This window comes from Schistocerca piceifrons, chromosome 1 (assembly GCF_021461385.2).
Source record: "Schistocerca piceifrons isolate TAMUIC-IGC-003096 chromosome 1, iqSchPice1.1, whole genome shotgun sequence".
Lineage (NCBI taxonomy): Eukaryota > Metazoa > Arthropoda > Insecta > Orthoptera > Acrididae > Schistocerca > Schistocerca piceifrons.
The window spans coordinates 1,106,113,671-1,106,126,150 of NC_060138.1; the positions used below are offsets into that span (position 1 = coordinate 1,106,113,671).

The window sequence follows — 12,480 nt, forward strand, 5'->3', positions numbered from 1 at the left end:
GCCAAGCACTTAAATGTGAATTGCAGAGTAATCATGTAGATGTAGATGTAGATGTTTTGCCAGTTACAGAACTGGTGATAGTAGGGTGCATAGGACCTGTCTTTCAGTGGGAACGGTCACAGAGGTAGGAGCCATACGGTAAGGAGATGGGTACAGAAGACGCTTAGGGTCTTACAAGGATATTGCAGAGATTGGGAGGAAAAAAATAAGCTACTCTAGGTATGGTGGGTGATATCTTGGAGAGCACGGACCTCATTTCAGGGCATGATTTTTAGAAATTCATAGCCATATTGAAGTATCGGCTGACAGTAGTCCCAGAATTTGGTGGATGTGATGGTCCAGGGAAATCTCTTTCTGAAATAGGCTGGTGGGGTAATTACATCCAGCAACTGGCAACAATGCCAACTGTCAAAATGTAAGTACTGTTGTTTTTTAGTAGATTTAACATGAACAGAAGTGTGTAGCTGACCTTTGGCAAGGATACAAATATCAAGGAAAGTGGCATGGGATTTGGAATAAGGCCATGTGAAATTTAACTGGAGAATAGATTTAGAGATTCCAAGAATCTTGACATGTCAGCCTCACCATGAGTATATAGGGCAAAGGTGTCATCAATGTATCTAAACCAGACCAGGGGCTGAAGGCTTACACATCCCAGGAAAGTCCCCTCCATGTGACCCATGAGAAGGTTGCCATAGGAAGGAGCCATCCCGGTTCCCATGGCTGTACCCCTGATCTGTCTGTGTCTGCTCTCCTCAAGGATGAAAGATGAAGTAGGTGCTGGTAAGTATAGAGTTGATAATGGTGAGCAGGAAGGATGTTACAGGTTAGGAATCAGGTGGGCTCTGACTGAGGAAATATTCAGCAGCAAACAGACCTTGAGATGAAGAACGTTGGTCTAGAGGGACGTGGCCTCAATCTTTCATTGTCTGACCTGTCTATTTTTCACAGCCCCACTCCCACATCTGTCACATACAATGCACTTGGCTTTTCACTCTTATTAACTCATGCTTGCTGTTTTATCAATAATCTCTGTCTTCCATATCACCCTATCTTCCACCTTAAGCTCTCAGGTTTTCCAATCTCACTCAGTGCAGTCCCTACAATCAGTCTTCCCTCCTCATCCCGGTGAGTAAGTCTCCCCTGACTTGGGGTTTTGGGTGACTTTTCTTAACTCTACCCATTTTCTAAACCTAACCAGTCCTTTTCTTTCACCACTCTTCTTTCTCCTTCAGTCCTTCTGCTTGAAGAAGGAGCCATGGACTCCGAAGGCTTTCAAACCATGATATATTTTATATATGTATTCTCCTGCCACCACTTGGTGAGTAGATTTTTTATCTATCCAATTTCTTATATTTTCAGAAATCGATTATCTTCATTAGCAGGATAAACAGTGCAACATGTGAAGAACTGAGTCCGTCTGTTGCTAACATACTACTTCATTGGAGAGAGGCTGCCAACTTGAAACATTCAAGTACTTTTTACAAGGATCAGTATGAATTTTCAATATTTTTTTATGTCCATATGCAAATTTTGCATAAAAAAATCACAATACCCAAGCATAACTGTATACATTACATGGAAATAATTTTTGTGTATCATAAACTGATGAATATGTACAATTTTTATGCTGTGTAATCACATCATTTACAAAACAGATATAGCTCCATCTAAAGCATCAGTTTCTTGTCAGCATACTTCATCATTTGAAGAGACACACAAAGTGAGAAAATGTAATTTTTTGAATACTTTTTAGATAAGCACGCTGATTCATGTTAGTAGTCACCTCAGTGGATGGAACCAACTTAAGAAAAACACCCTCAAAACATTCCAGACCCACCTCCAGATTGCACCTGACCTTGTACACATTCAGGGTGAAATGCTTTATTTGTCCTCAGGGCACTCGATGATGTGCATCATTTGAATATGAGCAAAAACATGATCCATCAGACAACATTACATTCCAAATGTTAGCTACTGTCCATGTTTGATGATTTCTAGTCCACTGAAGACATGCAGCTTTATGTGTCTGTGTGAGCAATGGTCTCCTGCGAGGTTACCAATTTCGCATGTTCATTGCATGCAGTTCCCATTTCAATATTCTCTTGCAAACAGGTTAGTACTGACTTTCATTCACTGCCTACAGCAATTCCTGTTTGCTTTGGAAGCAATTTTGATTCACAAACTGTAAAATGCATCGCTGGTTGCTCTCACAATCAGTCAAGATCATTTTCTGATCACGATTCTGATGTCATGTTTAATGGTCATGGGTGTTACACTACTGCTGGTAGACGTGCTGAACAGTTCGTCATGAAATACCAATGGATCCAGCAACTTCACACAGTATTAGGCTATGGATATGACCAAACACGACTGCCCCTTTTTGCACTCTGTCACAACCTCACACTTACCCACGTTTATCTATAAAGTTCATTTGAAACATAAATGTCACTACTTTCTTATACTCATGTAGAGCTATCAGACAGGCGGTTGAGTATTACTTGATCACTGCACCATCTGAAAAGACGTAACAATTCATTTGTGTGTGTACACTGGGGTGACAAATTTTTATCTGGTGAGCTTATTTCAACCTAAGAGATGAAATCAGGACTGTTGAATACTATTTGCACCCACTATATCTATTTTACATACTTTCTTTTGATCTGGGGTTTTGACCAAGTAAAAAGGTAACAACACCTTTTTGTATTGTCTTTCTTACATATCTTGCTTTTTTCTTTTTTAAATAATGTACTCAGAAGTGGCAATTAATTTCAACTATCAGGTTTAGTTCCTGACGATTAGTAATGCTTCTCTGTGTGATAACTTTCAAAACAGAACAATACACAGAACAATAATATGTTGCAAGTTTTGCCTTTGTATCTGGTTTCCCAGTGCACTTTCTGTTTTGTGCAAACCAAGCTTCTGCATATACTTTTCTTTGAATGTTTACTGACAATAACATCGAGAAAATACCACCATGCAAACTGAAGAGATTCTCATCACTGAAGTGCCTTCCTGTGCCACCTTTTCTCTGTTCTGTTGCATATTTTTCTACATTTTCCATAACAAAAAAGGGTGAAACATTGTGAGTGCCACGTTTCACCCTGTAGCCAACCTGAGAACAAGAGCAATGAAAAGTCACAAATCTAGAATGTGAAAAAAATGTTTCTTATATCATTTCAGTTGACACATTGAGCCTACTGAACTCATTAGCATGTTATAGTAGTCAACTGCAACCATACTTGAGTTGCAAGCTAGCAAGTTATCAGTCAGTCTCTCTTCACAAACATTCTTGGTTTTACATGTGGTCAACATCCACACTTCTCTTTTACTGCAACACTTGATAGAAAGCACCTTGTCAGTTGACTTAAGCTCAGTTTCTCTTAATTTCATTTTCCTCTGCAGTTTTGACATGTTGTGCCTATTCTCATAAACAGTGACTCTGATGAAGACTAAACATATTGTGAAACTCATATGAACTTTATCGACAGTATTTTTGATTTTAAACAAACTTTTACTTCCAGCCCTTGCAGATCTGTCACTGAGCTGTAGCATTCTCAAAATCAAATTAAAATGGTCTTGAGGCATAATTTTACTGAAAACAGAAGTGTTTAAAGGTATATTTCTGGATCTACAAATTACTATTTTAAACTTTTTAATTGAGCCATTAGAAGACAAATAACAAAAAAACAAAGTTCTTCAGATTCAGTATCTTTCCACTTTCCCAGTCAAGAATACAGAGATTCCAGAGTATGTGCACTGGTGTATACATAAAAATTAATTCATTTCATCTGCTGCAAACTGGAACAGGTTTTGTGACAGAAATATGTACATACATAAAAAAGACAGAATTCTTGAGTCATTGAGCAGTTGAAACTTGCATTGCAAATCCGCCACCAAACACATGCCTTAATGGCTGTAAATTGGTTTGTTTCCAATTGAAAGTGTCACTGACGTGTGCTCTATCCACTATCACTTTCTGATTCTTCAGATTCTGAATTTACTGCCAACTGCACTTCTTGCAGAAGCATTAAACTGGTACACCGTACCAGCTGATTACAGGGCTAAGGACTACCATTTCGAGATTTTGTCGAAGTCTCATCATTCTGTTACTGTCATCAGAAAACTGACACTCAGTGTTGTTCCTAGGTAGTATTTCCAGGTTCTCTATATCTTTCCAAAGTTGCTCTTGTGACATTTCTCTTGTAGAATAGAAGAACATGAAGTTAATACTGACAAAAACACACAACATGAAGTCTAAATCTGCAACAAGGGATCACAGCAGCATATGTAGTCACACTCTCACAACTCTGAACAGCTACTGCAAGAATGGCATTGAAATACAGTTCTGCTCGTTTACACACCTAGATCACACAGGCACCTGTTCATTAGTGTGCTTAAACTTAATCACAGCAATGAAAAGGCCAGCAAACATGACACACAAACACATCAATAGTGTTATAGGAAAATTCAGAGGCCATGATTACACTTGTGAACAGCACCTTCTGCAATAAAACTGGTGATAGTGAGATAAATGTACTAACTTAACTTGGATCATACGAAATGACTGATTCCATGCTGAAGGCAAAAAAAAAACCAGGAATCAACTACTGCACAATTATCCAGAAATGTTTAAAGGTCAACATATATAATCAGTTAAAGTAATTACAATGAAAATTATGGTCTCCTCAAAAAAGGCAAACAATTATTTGTATTTTATTTATGAAATGTATGTTCCAAAGATTATTTTGCGTAAATAGATCAGTATATGACAGTAATTTCTTTGCTACATGTTGTTAGAGGTAAATCGTTGTTTTTGGTCAGTTAGTTAGTTGTACAAGTTTGAAGTGCAAGGATGTGGTACAAGTTATGTGCCTTATATTGATTTGTACTGTGTAGTGAAATGACTGAAAATATATGCATTCTTCACCAGAAAGTCCACAGTGTTCACATGATTTTGCAGAAGCAACCTAAACATCCTCTAGACAATCATATAAAAAAAAGGATAACAGAGCCTTCAAATTACAACAAAGAAGAGGAATAACAGATGTGTATTATTAATAAAACTGGATATTCAGATTCTACGGTTGCTATCTCTCGCTGCAGTGTTTCACTATCTCAGCAAGACAAGTGCTGTGAAAATGAGACCAGTCACCCAAATTAGTAACTTCCTTCAAAAAATTAGTGAATCAACTTTGGGCAACTAGAGGGTGGTGATGGTCAGACTGGGGACTGGTGAATCTTGATGACAACTTGTTCACAGCAGTTGGAGGGTTCAGAAACACTGTTGTTTGTCCCTTCACATTAATCAGTCACACTGCCCTGTAAGATTATACCATAGGACAATTTAAGTAGCACAGCCGTATGTGTAATGATGTGTACTTCATAACCAGCTATATGTCCTCTTGAATTTATGCAGGTGATCTGGTCTGGCCCCTCAATGGAGAAGTCTTGAAGCAATACTCTCCGCAGATCTAAGTACAATGCATAAATACTTTAAAAACTGGAGATTAACACCAAATCCAATGAAGATCAAAATTAGCTGCTTTCTTCTTAACAACAGAATGGCCAAGTGCAAAGCTACATGTTGCTTTCAATTGTAAAATCCTCCACCACCAAGACTTTCGAAAAGAACTGTAACTCTTGATAGAACTTTGTCCTGCGAAAGAAAATATAGAAATCACTACAGCTGAGACTGTGGAATAACATCATTAAGAAGCTAAGTAGTACCCCATGGGGTGCATGAGCAACAACACTAATACACTACTGGCCATTAAAATTGCTACACCAAGAAGAAATGTAGATGACAAACGGGTATTCGTTGGACAAATATATTATACTATAACTGACATGTGATTACATTTTCACGCTATTTGGGTGAATACATCCTGAGAAATCAGAATCCAAAACAACCACCTCTGGCCATAATAACAGCCTTGATATGCCTGGACATTGAGTCAAACAGAGCTTCGATGGCGTGTACAGGTACAGCTGCCCATTCAGCTTCAACATGATACCACAGTTCATCAAGAGTAGTGACTGGCATATTGTGACGAGTCAGTTGCTCGGCCACCATTGACCAGACTTTTTCAATTGGTGAGAGATCTGGAGAATGTGCTAGCCAGGGCAGCAGTTGAACATTCTCTGTATCCAGAAAGGCCCATACAGGACCTGCAGCATACGGTCGTGCATTATCCTGCTGAAATGTAGGGTTTTGCAGGGATCGAATGAAGGGTAGAGCCATGGGTCGTAACACATCTGAAATGTAACGTACACTGTTCAAAGTGCCGTCAGTGCAAACAAGAGGTGACAGAGACGTGTAACCAATGGCACCCCATACCATCACGCCAGGTGATACGCAAGTATGGCGATGATGAATACATGCTTCCAATGTGCTTTCACCGCAATGTCACCAAACACGGATGCGACCATCATGATGCTGTAAACAGAACCTGGATTCATCCAAAAAATGACATTTTGCCATTTGTGCACCCAGGTTCATCGCTGAGTACACCATTGCAGGTGCTCCTGTCTGTGATGCAGTGTCAAGGGAAACCGCAGCCATGCTCTCTGAGTAATAGTCCATGTTGCTGCAAATGTCGTCAAACTGTTCGTGCAGATGGTTGTTGTCTTGCAAACGTCTCCATCTGTTGACTCAGGGATTGAGACGTGTCTGCATGATCCGTTACAGCCATGCGGATAAGATGCCTGTTGTCTCGACTTCTAGTGATACGAGGCCATTGGGGTCCAGCATGGCATTCTGTATTAGCCTCCTGAACCCACTGATTCCATATTCTGCTAACAGTCATTGGATCTCGACCAACGTGAGCAGCAATGTCGCGATATGATAAACTGCAATCGCGATAGGCTACAATCCAACCTTTATCAAAGTCGGTAATGTGAAGGTACGCATTTCTCCTCCTTACACGAGTCATCACAACAGTGTTTCACCAGGCAATGCCGGTCAACTGCTGTATGTGTATGAGAAATCGGTTGGAAACTTTACTCATGTCAGCACGTTGTAGGTGTTGCCACTGGCACCAACCTTGTGTGAATGCTCTGAAAAGCTAATCATTTGCATATCACAGCATCTTCTTCCTGTCAGTTAAGTTTTGCGTCTGTAGCATGCCATCTTCGTGGTGCGTCAATTTTAATGGCCAGTATTGTATGTTCTACCTCAGGAATTGTCTGCTCTGCTGCTAAAAACTGTGCTCTGATGTGGCTTAGTAGTACACATGTGAGTGAAATCGATGTTCAGCTAAAAGCAGCTATGAGGACAATAACAGATGACATCAGATCTATTTCTCTTTGCTGGTTAACAATTCTAAGCCACATTGTACCACCAGATCTGCGAAGACAGAATTCCCCTCTCAAGGGAAATGAAAAATTAGTTAAAATTCCTCAGCTCCCAATCCAGTCTCATGTGCATGTACTTAGAATGATTTATTAAAATCTGGACAGTCACCTATCTTAACGGCAGAATTACTGCAAGCAGTGAATTTCACCATGAGCAGAAAGTGGTCAGAAACATAGAATAACAGACACTCATAGACCTGTCACTAGATCACTTGATGTGGAATTACCATGATGTGATTGGAAAACAATTAGTAATATTAGTACAGGCCATGACAACTGTGCAGAAAGCCTCCACCAATGGAGGCTCAATGTGACTGGTGGCAATGAACAGCACAACATCAAACATATTGTAACAAGCTGCAAGCGACAAGCTTACCCTTGAAATGTAGATTTCTTTGAAGTGACATACCAGCCCTTGAATGAATTGAAGATTTAGATATTAGTTATTAGATTTAGTTGTTTAGTTCTATTTATTATGCAGTTCATGTATGTTAGTTGCAGCTCACTTTGTACTGTCATGCACTAAATACAGTTAATTGATAAGTATAACAATATTATGTGAAAGTATGTGTTCATTAATAATTTGTGAAGAGACAATATCTCATAGGGATCTTATTTAAAAGCTAACTTTCAATTATTTTTTTTTTTTGTATACAAGAACATTTCAACATTTTGTTGGCCAATCCTTATCTTTCAGCAAGAAAGTGGACTTCAGTCAACAAAAACAAATACAGACCTTCAAAAGGCCTATGGTGTAAAGTTGTAGGAATAATATCCTAGGAGGTATATAATCTTAATATTAGTGTGGCATCTGAGAATGTTTACTCATTTTAGTTCTGTCATTTGAGTCACACTGCTATTTTTGCTATTATGTAGAGGAAGTTCTTCCAAACAGGGCTCAAGGGAGTGTTTTAAGGAACCAGCTTTGCCACTGGTGTCAACAGCATCTGTCTGAGAGTAGGAAGTTAGTGCAGAATTCTATGTACACTCGCAATTTTGTAATAATATGGTCCTCTTCTGCTACTTTCACAGTAACATGCTGGTTGCAATTATCTACCAAGGTGATGGCAATGCATACCATTTCCTATTTCCAACCAAGAAAAACTCCACCAATAAAATACTTAAGGCATACCATTCTAGACATACATGTATATTCCTGATGTCTCTCCTAAGTCATCAAGCATATTTTCTCTGATGTTTCAGCATATACCTGCAATTTTGCTGGAGTTAGCTAAAGCAAATACCACTCTCACATTTTTTCATGCAATGCCCAGTGTTGACAGAAAAAGTCATTTATTTCCTGTTATAAGCAAAATGATACTTAAGGTGGAACTTTATGTGTCCACTTGATACAGCAGCTCCAAATACGTCTAGAATAATATTTTGGAGGGACAGTACCACACAAAGAATGACCAGTACTCAAGCAGTGACTGGGCAGCACTGTGGCATGGCAGTAGTTACTTAGTTACATCTTTCACAGACCTTATGAAAATGATGTAGAATGAGTCAGTGCACAGAATAAACTATGTATGAAAAGTATCCTGACACCCCCAAAAACATGCATTTTTCATATAAGGTGCATTGTACTGCCACCTACTGCCAGGTACTCCATATCAGCGACCTCAGTAGTCATTAGACATTGTGAGAGAGCTGAATGGGATGCTCTGCAGAACTCACGGACTTCGAATGTGGTCAGGTGATTGGGTGTCATTTGTTTCGTACATATGTATGCAAGATTTCCACACTCCTAAACATCCCTAGGTCATCTGTTTCTGATGTTATAGTGAAGTGGAAACATGAAGGGACATGTACAGCACCAAAACGTACAGGCCGACCTTGCATAATTCGGCTTGAAATGCACATTGGTTTTTTTCCAGATTCACAATGGAGTAGGTCCCATCTGATATTAAGCTATTCAGTGTGGTTTTTATGATGTAAATATTCTTGAAGTACCAGTACTGTACAATCTCATTTTTGGTTCTTTATTATGGCATGATGCCATCGCGGCAGAAGATGATAACGTACACTTGAAATTCAGCAAACAGTTGGAACTAGGCAATACTGTGGAATGAAACATTTTGTTTCAAATAAAATGATTGCCTTAATAAAGACAAATTTCTTTAGCAAACTTGCAAAAAAACTTCACTGTTTTGCAAGGCAATTAATGCTTGACTGCGCTAGTAACTTAGAAGTTCAATAAAATCAGAAAACTGAAACTAATAATATACTTTTGCCCTCTGTAATTATGTGAATGTATTTTAATTCACTTGATAGTTCTGGCCACAGAAATCCATTTTGTTTTCATTTGACATGGGAGCTGTAAACGAAGAGAAGCAGCAAAATCACTTAATGCAAACACGAGTCACGTGGAGACTAACACCCTCCCCACTAAAACTCAGACAACTGTGCACATGCGCGAATCTGGCAGCTAGGGTATGTGAGAAAATTTTTTTTCATTTGCATCTGGCTGCTTGCTGCTACTGCCGATACAGCTAACAGCCACACTTCGTGTAGCAGGAAGCAGGAGAAGGTACTGCTCATATGCGAGTCAACTAAGCATCCGCATGAGCCTGCTGGCAACTGATCAAACAAACCTAATGTGAACAGTTGTGAGGTCACACTCATAGCAAGCAGTTTATTGTTATGAAGAATTACACAGTCTTCGCCCTATGGCCTTTGACATATTTTTGATATTTGCAAACACTTGCATGCATAGTTTTTTGTTGTTGTAAATGGTGCATTTCCTTTGCCACTAAAGTTTTATTTTTTTTCCCCTCTCGTTTATATTTTATTGCTGCAGTATTATTCTTCAGTATCAGGATACAGTAACATTCTTTGCTAAGGAATCAATTCTTATCAGTCAAATTTACAAAAATTTATTGAAAGTCAAAACAATGAAAAATTCCCGGAGTTCCAAAAAATTCCCGGGTTTTTCCAAGTTTTCTCCCGGATGAAAAAATTCCCGTGTTTTTCCCGGATGTCCCGGGTTGTATACACCCTGAATTCGGAGGCGGTGTTGTTATGGTGATGGAGGGCTCCATGAACTTGTAAGTCATTTTCAGCCTGGTGTCTGGATACTTTTGATCACACCGTGTATGTATATGTGATTACAGTTAACATTAATGAACACATTAACATTTTATTCTTGCTCATACAACTACACCTAAAACCAGGTTTTTTACTGGTTACCAGTTTTGAAGTAAAAATTCATCAGTGGAATAGAAGAAGTTGTGCAGGAGAAATGATATGAAATTAGATTTAAAACTTGCTTTGCTACCTGCCAGACATTTTAGGTTATTCAGCAAATGATCAGAAAATTTTATTGCTGCATACTGAACTCCTCTCTGAGCCGCTGACAGCTTTAACAGTGGGTAATAAATGTCATTTTTTCCTCTATTATTGCAGGTATGTATAACTGATCTTCTCAAATTGTGATGGATTGTTTATGGTGAATTTCAGTAGTGAAAATATGTATTGTGACGACACAGTTTAAGTACCTAGCTCAATGAAGAGGTATCTACATGACATCTGTAGATGATCACCACGATCATGATCACCACGATCATTCTTACTGCTTACTTTTGTGCAAAAAATACTTTCTTTGTAAGTGATGAGTTTCCCCAGAAAAATTATTCCATACAACATTATTAAGTGGCAATATGCAAAATATCTCGGGAGAGTGATATGTTTGTTTCCAAGATTAGCAATTATACGAAGAGCAAAAGCAGTTGAAGTTAATTTCTTGAGAAGTTCAGTAACATGCTTATTTATTTATTTACAGGTCAAGTTCTGTAGGAACAAATTGATGAGCAAATCTCCAAGGTCATGGAATGTGTCAGTACATGAAATTACAACATAAAACTAATAACAGATAAAAATAAAATCTTTATAAACCCAAAAGAGTCAAGCCATAAGTTTAAGTTCATGCAATCAACAATATAACATAAGAAACAGCATAATATTTCAAGGAACTCCTCAAAAGAATAGAAGGAGTGACTCATGAGGAAACCCGTAAGTTTCAATTTGAAAGCACATGGACTACGGCAAAGATTTTTGAATTCTTGTGGTAGCTTATTGAAAATGGATGCAGCAGTATACAGCACATTTTTCTGCACAAGAGTTAAGGCAGTCGGATCCAAATGCAGGTTGGAATTCTGCCAAGTATTAACTGAGTGAAAGCTGCTTATTTGTGGGAATAAGCTGGTATTGTTAACGAGAAATGGCAATAAAGAATATATATATTGAGAGGCCAATGTCAAAATACCCAGAATAGTGAATAGGGGTCAACAAGAGGTTCGTGAACTTACACCACTTATTGCCTGAACCACCCATTTCTGAGCCAAAATTATCCTTTTAGAATGGGACAAGTTACCCAAAAATACAATACTATATGACATAAGTGAATGAAAATAAGCAAAGTAAACTAATTTTCGTATTAAATGATCACTTACTTCAGATACCATTGGAATTGTAAAAGTGGCAGCATTAAGGCTTTGAATAAGACACTGAATGTGAGCTTTCCATGATAGTTTACTATCTGAACACCTAAAAATTTGAACTGTTCAGTTTCAGTAGTCATATACCCATTCTGTGAAATTAAAATGTCGGGTTTTGTTGAACTGTGTGTCAGAAACTGTAAAAACTGAGTCTTACTGAGACATAACACTAGTTTATTGTCTACAAGCATGAACTTATGAACTACACTATCTGAAATTGAGCCAATGTTGCACACAACATCCTAGTTTTCAAGTAGCAGTCAGCAAGGCGAGGGAGATGCTGACGTTGCTGCAGTTCTTTTTGTTTCACTGTCTTTGTTAATACACAATGATAAAATAATTATCACACTAGACTAATTTGGGACCTTCTTACTGAATGGGAATGTAAAACTCTGCTTTAAAAATAATTCTGTTTGTAACAAGAAACAAATCAATGCTTTCTGTCAACAGTTGACGTCACATGAAAGACATGGCGAGCAGTATTTGCTTGGGCTGACTCCAGCGAAAATGAAATTGTAAATGTCTTCTGATATGCTAGAGAAAATGAGTCTGATGATGCTTAGGAGGAACACCACATATACATACAGTGCAAGGGAGAAGGTACTTCATAATAATGTTCCCCACACTT

General features: G+C 38.3%; 1 protein-coding gene across 1 annotated transcript in view; it reads right to left on the reverse strand.

Moving 5' to 3' along the window:
* The window catches only part of LOC124777987 (Down syndrome cell adhesion molecule-like protein Dscam2), a 481,000-nt gene that overhangs the window by 63,628 nt on the left and 404,892 nt on the right, over positions 1–12,480 (reverse strand). The gene's annotated exons all lie outside the window — the stretch shown is intronic.